Source organism: Equus caballus, chromosome 3 (genome assembly GCF_041296265.1).
Source record: "Equus caballus isolate H_3958 breed thoroughbred chromosome 3, TB-T2T, whole genome shotgun sequence".
In the NCBI taxonomy this organism is placed as follows: Eukaryota; Metazoa; Chordata; class Mammalia; order Perissodactyla; family Equidae; genus Equus; species Equus caballus.
This window is the reverse complement of record NC_091686.1, coordinates 82,052,241-82,070,612: the sequence shown is the minus strand read 5'-3', so window position 1 is coordinate 82,070,612 and position 18,372 is coordinate 82,052,241. Positions and strand designations below refer to the sequence as shown.

The following is an 18,372-nucleotide window of genomic DNA, read 5'->3' as shown; positions in this document are numbered from 1 at the left end:
GTGGCCTGTTCTAGGCTATGTCTCTGATTTGCTGAACACTTTGTGCCTAGTTTCCACTTCAGGGCACAACTGAGGAGCCCATGAAAGATTTTGAACCAAGGTGCTTTTTAATATTCAGCCTAGCTGTTAAATTAACATGACCATATAATTTGTCATCCAACCTGGAACACTGAAGTATAAGATAATTACACCAAGACGACAGGCATATATCAGAAGTGTCCCAGGCAAATCTGGATATCTGGTCCCTTTTTTATTTGTAAAATGTTAAATTTCCCACTCAGGTATGAGATAGTAAAAGCGTTCCTGCTGAACTTAGGCATCTATACTGCTGTTACAGATTAGCGAGATGCCAGTCTGTTAGGATGTGAGAGGACAGAACCGCATATACCCAACCATAGTAATGAACAGGAGGCTGCTTTTTGCTCTTCAGAAAGCATTTTGTTGGAGGTCTGTGGTTAAAGGGAAGAGGATACACCAAAGCTTCAAATTTCCCGATCTTTCATTTTTATTGCAGTTTGAATATGGAGGATAGAAATTTGTGTGGTAGGCTGAATAATGTTTGGGTCCCTGCCTACTTTGGGTATTGTTAGGATGGTTGTGCTAATGCTTGGTAAGTGTGAATATCCATTACGTCTCAAGGTTTCGGCCTATGAACAAATATAAACAAAGGAACAAAGAGGGCTTGTACTAGAGATTTCCACAGGGCACAGCCGTGTGCTCAGGGCTTTTCAAACCACATAATACAGGAGGGGGGAGACTTGTAAAGTAAACTGAATTATCAAATCTCACTTTGAAAATGTCTGATACCCTAATACTCCAAGAAATTAGACAAACAGATTTTTGCTATGGGGGGAATCTCAATGTTTTCTACAGAAAACCATTAAACATAAAGAGAAATTTGTGCTACTAAGCTTAGAAGCAAAAACCGAAAAGATCAACTTTCTAAACAGCATGTTAAGAGAGGAAAAATGGCACAAATAAGTCAAAATGGCATATAATAGATATATTATTTTATTTTTTTGAGGAAGATTGGCCCTGAGCTAACACCTGCCAGTCCTCCTCTTTTTGCTGAGGAAGACTGGCCCTGAGCTAACATCCATGCCCATCTTCCTCTACTTTATATGTGGGACGCCTACCACAGCATGGCTTGCCAAGCGGTGCCATGTCCACACCCGGGATCTGAACTGGTGAAGCCTGGGCTGCTGAAGTGCAGTGCGTGAACTTAACCGCTGTGCCATGGGGCTGGCCCCAAGAAATATTATTTTTATGTTTTAGAGTATTTTTTGCCCCCCTTTAGTTTCCTAATTATATTTTATTTAGGAGAGCATTAATTAGATTAATTGGATCAATAGATTGCAGGGCAGGAAGATGTATGTGTTTGTTGCACAGAAGAGGAGGGGTGAGGATAGAACTCAAAAACTTACGTGCAGATGATAGAAATCAGTTTGGTATTTTAAAAATCTCATACAGAGAAGCCACACACAGATAACTGAGAATCAAGTAGATGGAATTGTCATATTGCTCTGTGACCATTTTGTCACTTTAGAATATGAAAAAATTAAAGTTTTTTCCTGCAAATGGTCTTGTTCCCAGTGTCTGACTCTGGAAAGGGCTGTTCATTTGTAATTCTGGGGACATGTGATCATGATTTATTTTTTTGAAAATGTATGCTGGGTTCTGTAATATTTTTGCCTGAGCCCTAGTGACATGGTAAGGAACAGTAGTTAGTGACCTCCATGGTGTATTGCACATGCATGATCAGTAGATGCTTAGCTGCCAGTTCATAGGCCTTCACAGGCGGTTGTCACCTGCCTAATGCAAGCTGGCATAACTCCTCAGGTTGTTGGTGCATTTTGAAAAGTCCATGAAAGACTCTTTAATAGAATGGAATTATCTCTTTGCACAAATATACTTGAATCAATTATTTTTTATGGTCCAACGACTGCTCTTATTTTATGACTGTAATTAGGTAAAGGATAAAATGACACACCTGGTACTTTGTAGCGCTCCAAATTATGCCAAAGTCCAACCATGCATGCTGCTTGTTGCCATGTGACTCAGTCATACGAGCCTTATTTTTTCCCCGATCGAGTTGTTGTTATGAACAGGTGTTCTACTAATGGGACAAACACAGGGTGTGCAGCTCTAGCCTACTCATTAACATCACAAAATAATTGAAAAGGACAGATTCACCAGCAAGTCCAGCTCAGGGGATAACTCTGAATCTACAGTAAATCGTTTCTCTGAGCATCAGACATAATGTTGCAGAAAGAGGCTGGATGGAGCCTCAGAAGACCTGCACTCTCCTTCCAGCAATATCACTTAAATCTCCAAGTGACTTTGGACAACTCACTTAATTGCTTTGAATCTCCATTTCTTCATCTACAATAGAAGCTGTAATCCTACCCCCACCTATCTCACAGGGTTGTTGTAGGATTCAATAAGATGGATTATGTTTATGAATAGCACTATAAATGATAAACACTGTATAAATACAAGCTACCATTATTAAGGTTCTAATTCAGCTTTCCCAGTGACTCAGGATATAATGTTGGGCAACTGAATGACATCAGGTTTTACAATCATTAAAATAGTAAAACATTTTAGAAACTTCACTCAATCCTATGACTAATAAGATTTCTTAGAAACTTTCATTGGATTGGTCCAGGTAATCAATGCCCACTATGGAGAAATGAAATGCTTCTAAAACTGACTAGCCCAAGTTTTAGAAAATGACACTGAAAAGGAGAGAGCACTGAAAATCATACTCTTTAGGTTCCAGAAAGCTATTTCAGTCGCTATTATAGTTTTAGTAAAGTACTAAGGAACTCAGAGAAGCTTCTAAATGTTTGAAATACTAGACTAGAACTTGTGATATCATGTGCCTCCATTTCTCAATATTCCAATTGGACAATTCCAATATTCCATATTGCCTAAAAAAAAAACATAGGCCTTTAGCCCTCCGTTTCCCTTCTCTGTCTCCCACCAACCGATCCAAAGGGTGACCGAGGATCTGTATGATGACATTTATTATGGCAGCATTTGTGAGAACTGGAGGCAGCAGAAATGGCCAATACTAGAGGATTAGATAAGCCAAGAGTGTCTATAAACAGCAGACTATTGAAAAGCAGTTAGAAATAATGCATTAGAAATATAATCAACAACACAGGTAGATCTTAAAGACATGGTGTTGAATTAAAAGAGAGAGCAAGAAAGAGGGAGAGTGGGGAGCAGAAGAAATAGAATGAGATGTAAAACCTAAGAAGGGTCTTATGTGTGCTATGAATTAAAGAATATATTAACTCAACATGAGCCGAAAGACCCAAAAAAAAAGACTTTAAAAATTAAAAGAAGGTTGGGCTGCCCCATCTTTCAGAGCTTCCAATGTATTTTTTGCATAATGAGGAATACTTTTTTTTTTTTTGAGGAAGGTTAGCTCTCAGCTAACTACTGCCAGTCCTCCTCTTTTTGCTGAGGAAGACTGGCCCTGAGCTAACATCCGTGCCCATCTTCCTCTGCTTTACATGTGGGACGCCTACCACAGCATGGCTTGCCAAGCAGTGCCATGTCCGCACCCGGGATCCGGGCCGGCGAATCCCCGGCCGCGGAGAAGCGGAACCTGCGAACTTAACCGCTGCGCCACCGGGCCGGCCCCTGAGGGATACTTTATGACCCACTTACTGCCCTTCACACTGCAGCCTACTCCAACCCTTAAAGAGCAAACTGAATATCTGGTCATTGACCATGACCACCCTCCCTGCTTTTCAGCACCATCATCAAATGGCTTTCTAGCCTTCTCTTATTCAAGTTAAATAACATCCGGTCCTTTTGCCACTCCTTTTGTTATTGATTTTATTAAATAATTAATAAAATGTATCGATTAATAAAATCAATAATAAATAAAATAAAAGGTTTGATTTTACTATTATTTTGTCATCTAGGAGCTCTTCTGAGCTAGTTGCAAGGACTCTCCTCCCTTTTAAATTGTGGAACCCTGAACCAGGTACAAACCTAATGAAAATAAGAGATGACCTCCCGCTTTCTTCACTCCTGCTTCATAAACCCCAGTTCCAGTCATCTCCAAAGGATTCTAGGCTACTCCCCAAGAAGAGTGTGAAGAATACATGATAAAGTGATAGACACTTGCATTTTAATTTAAATTTGCAATTTAAATTATTAAAGTTTTTCTAAACAGATTTCACTCCTGAGCACCAGTAGACTAGAAATTTGGAAAGGAGTGATTGGATATGAAAGCTAGGGAGGATTGTTTATGTAGCTTTCCTTAGGGAGAAACCACATAGGAAGGAAATGAAAGTACATCAACAAAGACTACAGATTTATTAAGCAGATTATCTAAGCAGATTTGTCATGTCCTTAAGAATTCCAGGAAACTTCCATCATGATCCATCTAGATCTAATGGCTAGAATGACTGCCATTCCTTTCCCACCCAGGATACACTAAGAGATTAGAACTGATCAAGGTCTGCCTTAGGTTGTTTCTGTTTTGTGTATTTTTTTTTTAACATGAAAAGGACAGAGTAACATAAAAGGACAGATGAAAAATCTGGCAGAGTTTTCATGTTTGGTCACATTTTGTCAAAACTATCAGAAGCAGATTACAAGAAATTATATGAGGATGGGTAAAAATTAACTTTGCTACTTTTAAAAGAGCTTATATCGCTATCCAAACATGGCCATAAGCTAACATTAGAACCTAAAGCAAATAGAGTAACTCGACCTTGTGATGAACAGTTCCTTGAACCCTCAGCATTCGTCCTGAACTTCTTTTTGGAAAGCCAGTGTAAATATACCAGCTCTCCTCCGTCTGGGCAGTACGGATACAATACTTCCTGCGGGGAACCTGAGTCACAGTGGGAGTGAGTGACTTGGCAGAGAGGCCAGAATGAGGCATGGGAAGGCCTGGGCTGCAGAGGCAGCTCAGCTACCAACCAATCTACTATTCTGGGCAACTCCCTTTCCTCTCTCGTACCTTCATGTACTGTATTCACAGGTGAACAGACAGTTTATTGCTCAGGCCAGGTATCTTTGAGAATGAAAGGAGGTGTATTAAGAATCCTGGGACTACTGATCTTTCAGGCTCCTTCCTGCTTTAAAATTCCACCACGGCTGACTTAGAGTTGATAATAGGACCCAGGTTCCTGACACCAGACCTGCCCTCTGCTCCCCAGGCTAGGCTGTCTCCTGCCTGGGCCTGTTCCACTGGGGTTCTGTTGAAAAGAGTGTTCAACATATCGCCTAAAGATGGATGAAGGTACTTCCCCAGCAAATAAAAAGGACAGCCTGACCTGTACCTGCTAAGTCATGTACTTACACACCCTAAACCCCATGTGTGTTCAAAATCAACAGCACTGGAATGCCAAATCCACATCAGGGTCATTGAAAGGCAGGGGTGGCCAAGGAAGCCAGGGCCAGGAAGAGAGCAGACACATGCACCCCCTGCATCAGGAGAATCCCTCTATTTGCAGCCTCAAGCCTGTTCTCCACCAGCCCGCCCAAGGTGAGCAGACAGGATGGGTGTGGTCCAGGGTCTGCCTCGGGATCCTCAGGTGCTGGTTTTTAAATGGGCAGGTTAGTACTTTATAAGTCGCTCCAGGACGTAGGCCACCCTTCTGCCAACAATTACATCTTTGAGTACCCCTATCCACCATCCCTGTTCCCTTGGCTTTTTAAAAGTTTGAGGAAGCCATCAACAACATCTAAGAATTAGTCTGGGTTAGGTCATGACACAGCCTTAAAAACATGTCCAAGTGAACTAAGCCGTTCCAAACTAAGAGAATTTGGAAACAAAGGTGAGGGGAAAATGTTCAAAGAAAAGTCATCCAAGGGAGGCAGCAATTCTGTCACTGATACTCACACTTATCCGCGGTGCAAACCTGTCACTCAGTTTTTAAAAATTATTATCATTATTATTTGGTGAAACTCTGCATGGCAAGAAGAAGAAACATTTGGCTTCCTAACAGCAGCACTCAACCAGTTTTGGCTGCCACCCTAATGCCAACAGCCTAATCCCTTCCCCCAGGGCTTGGGTCCCCTGTCTCTTGGTCTCCAGGGGCTCAGGATGGAGCTTACCTTCCCCTCCCCTCCTCGCTGCTGCTCTCATCAGCGAAGACTCTGTGCCCTCTGGCTGCCCAGCTGCCCTGGGCTCCCAGCTGCCTGCACACTTTGCCTCCCCAGACGGAGGTTAATGACACTCCTGGCCACGCCCCTCTTCAAAGGCAGGACATGCCGCGTGTTGCTGCCACTTGCCAACAAGAGCTTCAGCAATCTCAGCTTTCTGAATGGAAGAAAGGGCCCAGAGTCACAGGAACTGAGCAGGCTCCTTGCCCCGGCCTGCATGGCTGGGTGCCCAAGGAAGGAGCCCCCTTGTCACTAAGGCCGGGCAAGCTGCTCTGCCTGTGCCAGTCTTCTGCTCTGGAGAAGGAGCCCAGTAAGATTTATAAAGCCCTGTGAGGAGAATTTCTTGACACTTTATCTCCGCTGTAGTGACCTTAAGGTGGCTCTCCCTTCAGAAAGATAGATGAAATGCAGTCATCTCTGATGAGGATGAACACATTTAACAAAGAATAGACGGATTCAGGAAATGGAATCTCTCAGAGCCCAGTCTGTAGGGTTTCCCTGTGACATGTGATTTGAGGAATTCTGGTGAAAATGCCCAATCGTGGTATACTTTCCCCCAGCAAGTTGCTTGGAATTCTGACCAGTAGGGATTATAAATTTTGCCTAAAACTTGCTTCTCCTGATTGCCCCAAATGGTAATTATATAACATTTCAAAGAACTCCCAGATACGTTATCTTGCTGGAACCTATTTAATATACCAGGGAGGGCCATAACTCATTAAACAATTATTCTCTATTAACATCATAACTTTAATTAGTTTTCCTGAGATGGGTAAGCAAAGCCCTGAGGGGATGAAACCCAGGAAATCAGGCACCTTTGGATTGGAGGGGGGATGGGAAGCCATCTAAACCATGGCCGGCTGGCCTCGGCACTGTGGTCCCACAGGCACCCCCGCGTCCGCCCTTGTACCTGCAGAGGTGCCAAGGTGAGGGACAGACAGGAAAAGCAGAAGCCACAAAGATAAACTTCCCCCACTCACACTTCTGCCTGGGGCTGACCTGGAAATCACAATGAAAAGACCCTGTAGCGCCAAATAGACTCATCACGACACTGAGGACTCGTGCTCGTTTCTGAAAGAGCAACTTGGCTGTGCCCCAGAGCAGAGCGCCTGGTGCATCTGTCTGGATTCTTTTCAATAACTATAATCCTCTGGCTTAAATCAGAAATTACGTAGGGAACGAAGGGAGGCTTTAGTTTTGAAACATCCCTTCTCACACGTTAGCACAATCCTTAAATAACGCACTTTTGAGGCGCTGAGTAATTCCTGCCACTGGCCAACGCCGAGCGTGTCTGGGTTCCAAGAATTTGCTTGAAATGTGCCGGACACCTTATCCTAGATAGAGCTGAGCATTAGAAGCGTCGGTCTCAGGGGTCCCTCCTTCTTCCTCTGTTGTCCTCCCTGGGTCCTGGAACACGGTGGCCCTGTGGCAGACCCCTCCCTCTCTCGGGCCTCACTATCCTCATGTGCCAAGTGAGGGGTTGGGGTTTCACTGGTTCTCATCCTGGCTGCACATTAGAATACCTGGGGAGCTTCAAAAACAATGCGAGGGCTGCATACCTGGGGATTCTGATTTAACTGGTTGGGGTGAGGCCCAGTCCCGGGTATTTTTTATAACGGTTTTCCAGGTCCACAACCTCAGAGTTGGGTGTTCTCGGGGACCCTCCCAATTCTATGAAAGTCCACAATCCTGACAGTCTGCTCCTCCACTTTATTTATTGAATTAATTTTTTTTCCAAACATACTCATTTTTTATTTCCAGTATGTTGCATAGGCTGATTTTTAGAAATGCTTTTAATTAAAAAAAAAAGATATATTGTTAAAGTATTGTTGAGCATAATTGGTATCTAATGCTGCACATATCTAAAGTGTACAATCTGATAAATTCCACATATAGGGAATGGTTACCACAACCAGGATAGTGAACATAGCCATGGCCCCCGAAAGTTTCCTGTGCCCCTTGGTAACCCCCCCTCCCCTTCTCCTGGCTCCCCTTCTCCAGGAAACCACTGATCTGCTTTCTGTTACTATAGAGTCATTGCATTTTCTGTCATTTTACACCAATGGAATCATATAGTGTGTACTATTTTTTTGCCTGGCTTCTTACTAGTTATGTCCTTATACTTTAGATTTCAAGCTCTATGAGAACCGTTTCCACCTTTTAATTCTTTTCTCTTCCTCCCAGCCCCCAACTTACATTTGCTCAGAGAAGCCCCTTAATCATTATTTGCTTGATCACAATGAGACCTTTATAACCTTACAACGGAGCTTCAGTTTGGTGGCCAAGAAGTGCCCGCCATGTTAAGGGTCTCACCTCCCCATGACTTCTCTGTAGGTCCCTAGTAGTAGCTTCAGCTGAGTTAAAAAATAATGCATTAGCTTAAACCAGAGGTCTTCATTTAGGATCCGTGGCCTTCTAGGGGTCCAGAAAATGAGCATCAAGGTGTGTGTTGAGCGCTGGGGGGAGGGGGCTCTACCTGGGAAAGGCTCTTGGCTTTCACCAGATTCTAAATCTTTTTTTTTCTTTTTTTTTTTTTTTGCTGAGGAAGATTCACCCGATGCTAATATCTCTTGCCAATCTCCCTCTTTTTGCTTGAGGAAGATTTGCCCTGTGCTAATATCTGTACCAATATCCCCCTCCTTTGTATGTGGATTGCTGCCACAGCATGGCCACCAAACGAGTGGTGTAGGTCCATGCCTGGGATCTGAATCCTGGCCTGGGAAGCAGAGCACACTGAACTTAACCACTAGGCAACCAGGCCAATCCCCAGATTCTAAATCTTAATCATCAGATTCTTGATCTAAAAGCATGAACTATCGAATTAAAGTCATGCTTTATTCCTTATTGTACTCCTATATGCATTTTATGAATATGATGTCTAATTATAAATCCTCTACTGCCTGCTCCCCCTTCTCTACCCTTCCCCCTCCCACTACCTCTGTTTTGCTCTGGTTATACTTAACCCTACTTAACCAATTACACCGCTGGACCCTGTCGAGGGGCAGTGCTGCTTCATGGGAACTTTTGGCATTCTCCTTCTCTTTAAGACCTTCTCACCTCAACTATGGGGTGTGTTGTGCTTTTTTTTTATTCAAGGATTCTTATTCCACTTTACTTAACAGTTTACCCGAATACCTGGATAACAGTGTGCTCAAATATCACATACCTACATTTCCTCAAAACCCCAGAGCACAAGGTTCCTTTTCATCTTAAACAAGATCAATTTTTTTTTTTTAAAAGATTGGCATCTGGGCTAACAACTATTGCCAATCTTCCTTTTTTTTTTTTCCCCTGCTTTATTTCCCAAACCGGCCCCCCTCCCCACATAGTTGTATATCTTAGTTGCAGTTCCTTCTAGTTGTGGGATGTGGGACACCGCCTCAACGTGGCCTGACCAGCGGTGCCATGTCCATGCCCAGGATCCGAACCCTGGGCCGCCGCAGCGGAGCACGCGAACTTAACCACTCGGCCACGGAGCCGGCCCCAAGATCGATGTTTTTATTGTTATAACTGATAAGTGTTATAAGAGCCAGAAGTAACAATAAATAGCACTGTAAATTCACAGTTGAGCCACCTCTACTCAACCCAGAAACGCCTCCGCTTTCCCCTGACATTGAACACAAAATTATTTCTGAATGCTTTAATGTGCGATTTTACACTGAGATGTAGAATAGCAATACCAGCTTCTAAATGATAAGTTAACGTGCATCTGGCATAGCCATACAAGCGCTGGCTTCAAAACGTCCTTCAGAGATAGGAGAGAGCAAGATAAACATCTTAGCTGCTGGTCAAATGGCCCACATGGACTCTCCCTTGCTCCAAGTCCACCTCCAGCCCATGCACATATTGCAAGGGTCTGCTATCTTACACCCAGCAGCATTCTCTGGCTCCCTGCCCAGGGGCCAGCTCTTGACTTTTCTTCTCCCTTTTTCCAACAGAATAGCAAATATGAAACTACAGCATTTCAGTCCACTTTCTACCCGACCTCATTCCTCTGCGTTAAAGGCAAACCTCTGAGAGCTACTTACGTGGACGTGGCAAAGGCAAGTCCTGGGTTTGGAAGCCGGGTTTGCTGATGCCAGCCTGCTTAAATAGCTGGGCTGGCTGACGCAGGCTGTTGATAGCACGTTTATTTACGCCCGTGACTGCACGCTCAAGCAAGGACCTGAAAAACCTGCAGCGTGGGCAGGAAGAAAACAACTGAAAGTATGCCGAGGTTACATCTCTCCCGGTTATTCAGGTTTGATATTCAGGCGGTGACTTCTGAGAGTCTCATGGAACATTCTCGGCACTACCTTCTCGTCCCTGATCACTTTCTGAGCCAAGTAAGACGCTTCACAAGATTGGATGAGAGACATGCAGCTGAGAGAAGAAGGAAGAAACACAGGACCCTGGACCCTTGTGCCAAGTTCCTTATTTTGAACGGGCTTCCAGTTAGAGGTTGCCTCATTTCAAAGCAAAGGCTTGGTGAGGTTGATTTCACAGCTCTGTGGGCTGGATGCCAAGCTAAGAGCCTGGACAATAGCCCAATCAATGAAAAGTTGTTCTTTCAGGCACAGAACGTACAAATACAGATCAGTTATAAGGGAGGTTCAGGCTAGGATGATACTATTTTAGGTCTCCTTCAAAACTATCTTAATTTCTTTTTCCCTGCATCTGTACTTTCCTCCTGACCTCCCCTCTCTTGCCTTTGTTAATGAAATTCCTATCTAAGAGTTGAAAGATTCCCCATGAGAGCTCAGATAAAAAGCCAGTGTGTGAGCACGCCGGTGGGAGGATGTACTCCAAGTGTGAGAAACTGTTCGGTGGTACGAGTGACCATCAGTGGAAATGTTTCTAAGGGTGAGGGTATGTGTGTGGGTGTGGGGACCTGGTTAGTTGATGTTTCTCTTTATTTTATATCTAGATACAGCAGTTAATAGTCAATTGCAGAATGCTAAACACACCAAGTGGGCATGATTTTTGAGAGGATGAAGGAAGGGAGACAGGATTCGGTGAGATCATTTATGGGAGTATCTGTGTGTGTTTGCTGGTACGTAACACAAACTGGTAAGCGCCACCCAGATACACACATCCTAAATTTTTCACTTCATTGGAGAAAGAAAAAGCCCACTTGATTCTCTTGGGAACAGCGGCTATATGTGAAAGAAGAGCAGCAATCATTCAGAATATCTCTTTCCCTCTTAGAAAAGGGGGTGATGGTTGTAAAACATGTGTGGGAGAAAAGTAGAGACAGGGGGCCTAGCCTGCTCCAACCTTGGTTACCAGAGGAATTCTTTTGTTTCCAGCCTAATTCATTGCCTAACTTTTGACTGTTCTATGGCCAAATCTGGATTCTCGCCTCCCAGATCTCTTGAATGCAGTGTCTATGTCTTGTTCATCTTTTGACACCCACAGTGTCTGGCGTAAATTATTATGACAATGACAGTGATGATGATGATGATGATAGTGATCATCATCATCATGATCATTATCATCATCATCTAGAATCTAGAGAAACTGACTGTGTTCCAGGGTCTATTTAAAGCACTTTACAGAAAGTTTGTTTGCTTATATAATCTCACAACTCTGAGTTAGTTTTTTATTATTGTCATTTTACGGATGAGGAGACTGATACTCAGAAAGATTAAACAGAACGTACAAAGGTCACAGCAAGAGGTAGAGGTGGAATTTGAATCCAGATCTGTCAGGTTGCGGAGTCTGGCTTTACACTCAGGACTGTTTTGAACCATATTTAGAAAGTTGCCTGAGAATGTTTGCACCTATTCTTATTTTCTTCCTTATCATCTGTTTTCCAGAACATGATTGCCACAACCTCAATGACCTTGCCTGCCTTGTCTCCTATCGTCACCCCAGCACCTGGCATGGTGTTTGGCACACAGTAGGTGCTCAATAAATATGTGCAATTTACTCAGTTTCTAAATTCCTTTAAAGGCTGTGCAACCCAACAGACAGAGAGTCTGGCATCAGCAGACTCTCATCTTGGTTCAGACACATTTCTTTTCCTCTTGTGTAATGTGTTGGCTTCAAACTATTTCTCTTTATCCAGTGTATCATGGAGATGAAACTAAAAGTGGCAGAAACCATAGAGCAGTTTTAGATCACTTAAGAACTCTGCAGATAGGTGGTTTCAGCTTCAGTGGTGCAAAGAAGTCATCAAGAACCCAGGCTTTTTCTGTCCTTCATTTTGTAGCCCTCAGTGTGACAGCATTGCCTCCCCTCATTGTGACAAGGTTGCTGCAGTAGCTCAGTACATCACGTCCTTAAACAAAAACATCCAAAGAAAGGTAGGAAGGGATGTGGGCTTCCTCTTCAGCATCTCTTTCTATTTATTAGAGAGAAAAATCTTTCCAGAAGCCACTAGCAGACTTCCAGTTATGTCTCCTTGCTCAGAACTGGGTCACATGACCACCACATTGGCTAAATCCATCGTTTGCAAAGAGAATATGAATCAGGCTGGTCATGGCTCATCTCATGGGCCTGAGGGAAGGCTCCAACTTCCCCAGACAAATTTCCTTGATATCTGAACAAAATCAGGGTTCAGTTAACAGGGAAGAAGCAGAAAAGTGCTACCAACAATTCTTCCAATCCAAGAAATCCTTTAAAATATGATAAAGTATGCTTCAGTGCTTAGGCTCCACACCAGCCATGGCAGTTGAGTTTCACTATATCAGTTCTCTATTTCTATGCACCTTTTTTTTTTTTAAATGAAAAAAGCTTGCTTGGCTTTCAGCAAAATTAAAACTATTTCAACAACCCACAAATAAGGGAAATAGCTGGCCACAGTCAGTTTTTTTCCTACACATTTAGATCCTAGGTCTTTATATCACCACTGATTTTCTACATATCCAAGGAATAGCACACAATCTATCAGCCTCTTGTCTTCTCCTGTGTCTGATGGGATCAACGATGCTGTTGATTTCTTAGAAACATCAAGTGCAACACTGCAACTAACCATGAAAAGATTGCAAAACAGTCTAGAAGGGTTTAAGACTCAAGTTTACCTGCTGCTTTTCTTGTCTATTGTATTTCAGTGAATTCCTATCCCACATGTTTGCATCTGTCGCTGCCTGAGAGCGCCAGCTGCCTGGGATGTGTAAACCAGAAATATATGGCTGATACAGTAATTCTCATATAGTTCTTTTTCTCCTGGTGGTTGACAAACTTCAAATTAACACCTGCAGATGGGTAGTTATTTTCCTTCTCTTCGCTGTTCTAGACTTTGCCTTGCGGTGGGCTTCAGGAACTTCTCCATTGTCACAGATCAAGAGAATTAGGGTGAAGGATGAAGTGAGCTGGATTTTATACTCCACAAGGAAAGAACAACATCTGAGAGATGGTAGGTGCTCCATAACTGTTTGCTGAGTGACTAGAAGAATGGTAGAAAGGACAAAGTATGGGCTTCTGAATCACGCAGACTTGGATTCAAGTCCCACCTCTGCTACTTACCATCTATGTGATCCAGGGCAAGTTATGTAACTTCTTTCAGACTCATTTTCCTCATCTGTAAAATGGGAATAATGGGGGCCAGCCCCGTGACCGAGTGGTTAAGTTCTCATGCTCTGCTTTGGTGGCCCTGCTTTGGTTTTACCGGTTCTGATCCTGGGTGTGGACCCAGCATCGCTCATCAGGCCATGCTGAGGCGGCATCCTGCATAGCTCAACTAGAAGGACCTACAACTAGAATATACAACTATCTACTGTGGGACTTTGGGGAGAAGAAAAAAAAGAGGAAGATTAGCTCAGGGCCAATCTTTAAAAAAAAATGGTAATAATGATGTTTATCTCTCAGGTTTGCTGTAAGGACTAGAGATAATGTATGTAAAGCACTTAGCATAGTGCCTAGAACATAGTCTATGCTCAATAAATGGAGCTATCACTACTAGATACAACAAGAAGCCAGGTTTTCCTTAGTCATCTTTGTGGAGCCTACACATGGTGGGCACAAAATAGGTAAACTCAGCCCCATGGCTGAGTGGTTAAGTTCACGCACTCCGCTTCCACAGCCCAGGGTTTCACCGGTTTGGATCCTGGGCGCAGATTGGTACCACTCATCAGGCCACCCTGAGGTGGCGTCCCACGTAGTAGAGCCAGAAAGACCTACAACCAGAATATATAACTATGTATTGGGGGGGGTTGGGGAGAAGGAAATAAAGGAAGATTGGCAACAGATGTTAGCTCAGGTGCCAATCTAAAAAAAAAAAAAGAGTTAAACCTAAAACCCCCAAGTGCTTGAGCAAACTGGGGTGTTGGTAGAGCCATATAGAAGGCAGTGATATCTGGACAGTGGGGACAAATATGAGGGAAGCATGAGGAAGCAAGCAATGGTGCCGAGAGAGAAAAGCCAGTTCTTGGGGGACAGAGAACTACCAAAGGCACTTGAGAAAGTTCACCATGAAAGATATAAACCCCCCAAGGGCCCAAACCTGACTTGCACAGAAGCAAATTAGGAAGGGGGTAGACACGGCATAGGAGCTTACTTGCTGAAAGTCACCCCTGAAACACGAACTTGCAAGACAGAGAGACTGAGAATTCTCTGCAGATGGCGTAGAAGTTCTAATTCCCAGAGTGCCCTTCCTGGCCCAGCCTGGCTTGGATGTGGAACAGTGTGGGGAGCAGAAGAGGATCAGCAGAGGACAGAGAACCTTGACACAGAAGAGGATGCCAGCTGGCCTAGGTTGGAGACATTTCCCTTGGCTGCTCCTGGCACAGGGTTTCACAAGTCCCCTGGTGGAGGCATTGGCAGTTATAACATAATCTCTCTCTGTACGTGTTCTTTGTAGTTTCTTGTATACCTCGTAATGATTAGGTCATCCTTTCAGTGAACTGTAGGTATTTCCTCCTAAGCGTGGATTCCATCATCTGACCTAATCCGTTTGTTGTCCTTGTGGAGTCCTGAGTCAGCTGATGACTGGGAGTTAGGATGCGGTGGCGCATAAGCAGCACCCATTACAGAAGGTCCTGGGCAAGGCTGTTCCATCTGGTGTGGTTCATGCTGCCTTTGCTCTTCAACTTAAGAACCACAGTTTCTTCTCATTCCATGTGGTTTCATCCAGAGTCTAATGCATGGGGAGGTCGCAAGCATTGCTTTCCTTGAGATCCACTCCTGCTATTGGTTGGAGGAGAGGAAGGTGCCTGGGAAGGGGGTGTGTCACCCCAGTTGTGGAAGGAGGGAGGGAGGAGGCATCTTTCTTCACCCAGGAATGCCTCACCTCTCTCCCTCAGCATTAGGACTTACTGTGTTGGCAGGAGCTGTCCAGGAAGCAGCACGGTGACATTCTCAAGAGGGGTGGGGGTGCAGCATCACCTAAGAGTTTGCTCTTCCATGAATGATAAGATATTGCAGGTTGGGGCCACCTCAACCTGATTGTTATCCCCTAACACACAGGGTGAGGAAAGAGAGTCCCCACACCCACTACTGAAATGTCAGGGGTGGGCCCCGTGCTTTTAGAAAGCAGGGGGTGGGAGCTGGGGTAAAGAAAAACAAAGTCGTTTGATAAAAACCTTGCTTGACTGGGCGGCATCAAACCCAGGCACAGTCCACGCTCCTAACCACTGCAGGGCGCGACCTTCGCAGCCACTCCCAACCGTGACTTGTGACTTGTGACTTGAGACTCAGGGAGCCTCAGGCAGGAGAGGTAAAGCAGGCCCTACAGGTACCCCCAACCAAGCTCTGAGCTCAGTCTATTTAAGACGCTTGATGTCTGTGAGTGATTTTTACTTGGGAACAGAGAGGAAGGAGAAAGGAGGACTGAGCTAACAAAGATTTAGAGTTTGAAGACGACACCCCTCACCCCCTAAAACTGCATGTTTGACACAGTGGAGAAAGAGTTGAAAATAATTTGAGCTAAAATCATGAGTCAGCTTCAGGGAGAGAAGAGTTTTGACTAGAAGCTACAGACCTTCTTCCTGCCTCCTGCTCTCCACCCCAGAGGTGCCAGGTGAACTCACGGTGACTTTGGAAGCTCCCATCTCTCCGTGCCTCAGCCCCTGTCTGTATGAGGAGGGAGTGGAACTAGAGGATCTCTCTGAGATCCTTTCTGTTTTAATTGTCCATCCGCAAGGGGAGAGTCAGGAGCACGTGGATGGAGAGGAGGGAGCCCCGGGTAACCATGGGCTGAGAGAAGCCTCAATGCACAGTACAATTTCACCAATTGTTACAACATTGAAAGAGTCCACTCCCTTAGCATTGGTAAGTAGCCACTCCCGAGGCTCCCTAGTCCTCTCCTTCAACAACCTGGGCCTCCTCACACCACCTAGGATCCAGCAACTAGAGGGTAACACCTGGCACTGTGTCACTGTGTGTGTGTGTGTGTGTGTGTGTGGTCTTCCCTAGGTACAACCACGTGTTTAGTCAGTGCCTGGCCTTCTTCTGCAGTCCAGGGAGACATCCTGAAAGAGAAAATCCCTTGGGGGAGAGGGAAGGAAAGAAGGAAGAAAGGAAGGAAATGTCTAAAAGTCTTGATTTCTACTTTTGGGAAAAATATACTGTGGTCTGACTTTTTAAACTAATTCAGTGCAATTCTGCTCTGTGCATTCAGCGAGAACCTACCTCCCCCGTGGCCTTCTCTGAGGTTTCTGTAACGAGGCCTTGGCAGTGAAGTGGGTAATGATTCAAAGGCTCTTGTAAAATGTCTTCTGATGTGGCGAATTGCATAAATGGTGGTACATACTCTTGCATCTGCCTTTCACCAATCTGGAGAGTCAGCTCCTGGACTAGTCTTTCCAGTGAGTTCTGAGGAACCTGCAAGAAGGTCTGGTGTCCTGGCTTGACCTCCCAAAGCTGACGCCCCTGACTTTGTTCTCTGACTCAGAGGGAAATGAACTCTGAATTCTTCATCATGCTGCCATGGGCCAGATCTCTCCCAGGGCCAGATCTCAGGCTGAGGACAATTTAGGGTGGTACCAGAGTTCAGAGGAAAGCCTTTGGAGACAGTGTGGACCTGGTTCAAACTTAGAGTGAGAACCTTCCTGGCTTTCCCAGAAGTGTCCTGGTTTTGGCATTGAAAGTCCTGGGTCCCAGAAAACTTCCCAGTCCTGGGCAAACTGGGATGGTTGGTCACCCTATCTTCATCCTCTCACTTCACAGCCAGTAATTTAACCTCTTGGAACCTTAGTTTCCTCATATGTGAAATGAGGATAATGATAACCTCATACGATATTTGAGGACTAGGATTGATATCTCTCCAAAGATTGTTCAGGAAGAAAAGAGAAGATTGAGTGTCAAAAATGTCTTTCTGCCTCTCTTCCAAGAAGGAGTAGATATCTCCTCTCCCCAATATGTTTTGACTTTTCCAAGTGTAGGTGTGAGGACAGCACTTGAGGATTCTGGAATAGTCTTCAGAAGGCCTTGCAGGCCCTGGCTAATGCAGAAGGGTGGGTTAAGGGCTCTCCCAGCCCTATGATTATCTGATTAAGTCTAACTATCAGAAGCAGCTGCCTACTTGCAGAAGTCACTTTTAGCAGCTACCACTTGGGAGTCACAAATGAGGGATGATGAAGCCTTTTCTTTTCAGCGTCTTTGTTGCCCCTCAGCTATTGTCTGCAGAGATGATTAACTAATAGCCAGGTTCTGAAGGCCTATTTCCAAGTAACTGCTGTTTCAGGGCTGAAAACGGAAAAGAAGTCAGTGCTTTCAAAGGACTCCCTTGCAAGGCATTTGCAGCAGGCAAGGATGGATTTCACCGGCATCTTAATCCCTGGCAATAAAAGTCAAGGGCTGTCTTGGAGACCAGAGGCAGCAAGCAAGAACTCCAATAACAAAAGAGAGGCGGGAGGATTATTTATTCAAATGTGCTGACAGAAGAAAGCCTTAATCAAAGACACCATAGAAAACAAGCTGCAGGCTGATAGGGAGTATTCGGAACATGAAGATGTCAAAGGGATCCAGCTTTTTCTGAGCGGAAGGGGATTGCTGGGGGAAATGGTCTTTCGTAACTGAGCAGAGCTATGTCAGCACTAATGACAGGAGAAGGCTCTTATTAGGAAGATGCCAAGGGCTGGGGATTATTCAAAGTGCAAATATCTTCACCTTCCCATCCCTCCCACCCCCATCACAAGTGAAATAAGAATCATTAGAATTAGTGCCAGATTCTGATTGAAAATAGGTCTTCAGAAGTTGAAAAATTCAACAGCCAAGACTCTGGTACCAGTAATTAGTAACTAGTTCATATCCAAGGCAACTGACGGCACAATTTTGCATAATTAGGACACCTTTGAAAGTAGAGAGGAGAAA

General features: G+C 44.4%; 1 long non-coding RNA gene across 1 annotated transcript in view; it reads left to right on the top strand.

Annotated features, from left to right (window-relative positions):
- Positions 1 to 18,372, top strand: part of LOC111772903 (uncharacterized) — a 41,797-nt gene that overhangs the window by 10,173 nt on the left and 13,252 nt on the right. The window contains exons 3-4 of the long non-coding RNA XR_011437567.1: positions 11,937 to 12,019; positions 13,358 to 13,477. This is a non-coding gene — a long non-coding RNA (uncharacterized lncRNA). The remainder of the gene's footprint in view (positions 1 to 11,936; positions 12,020 to 13,357; positions 13,478 to 18,372) is intronic.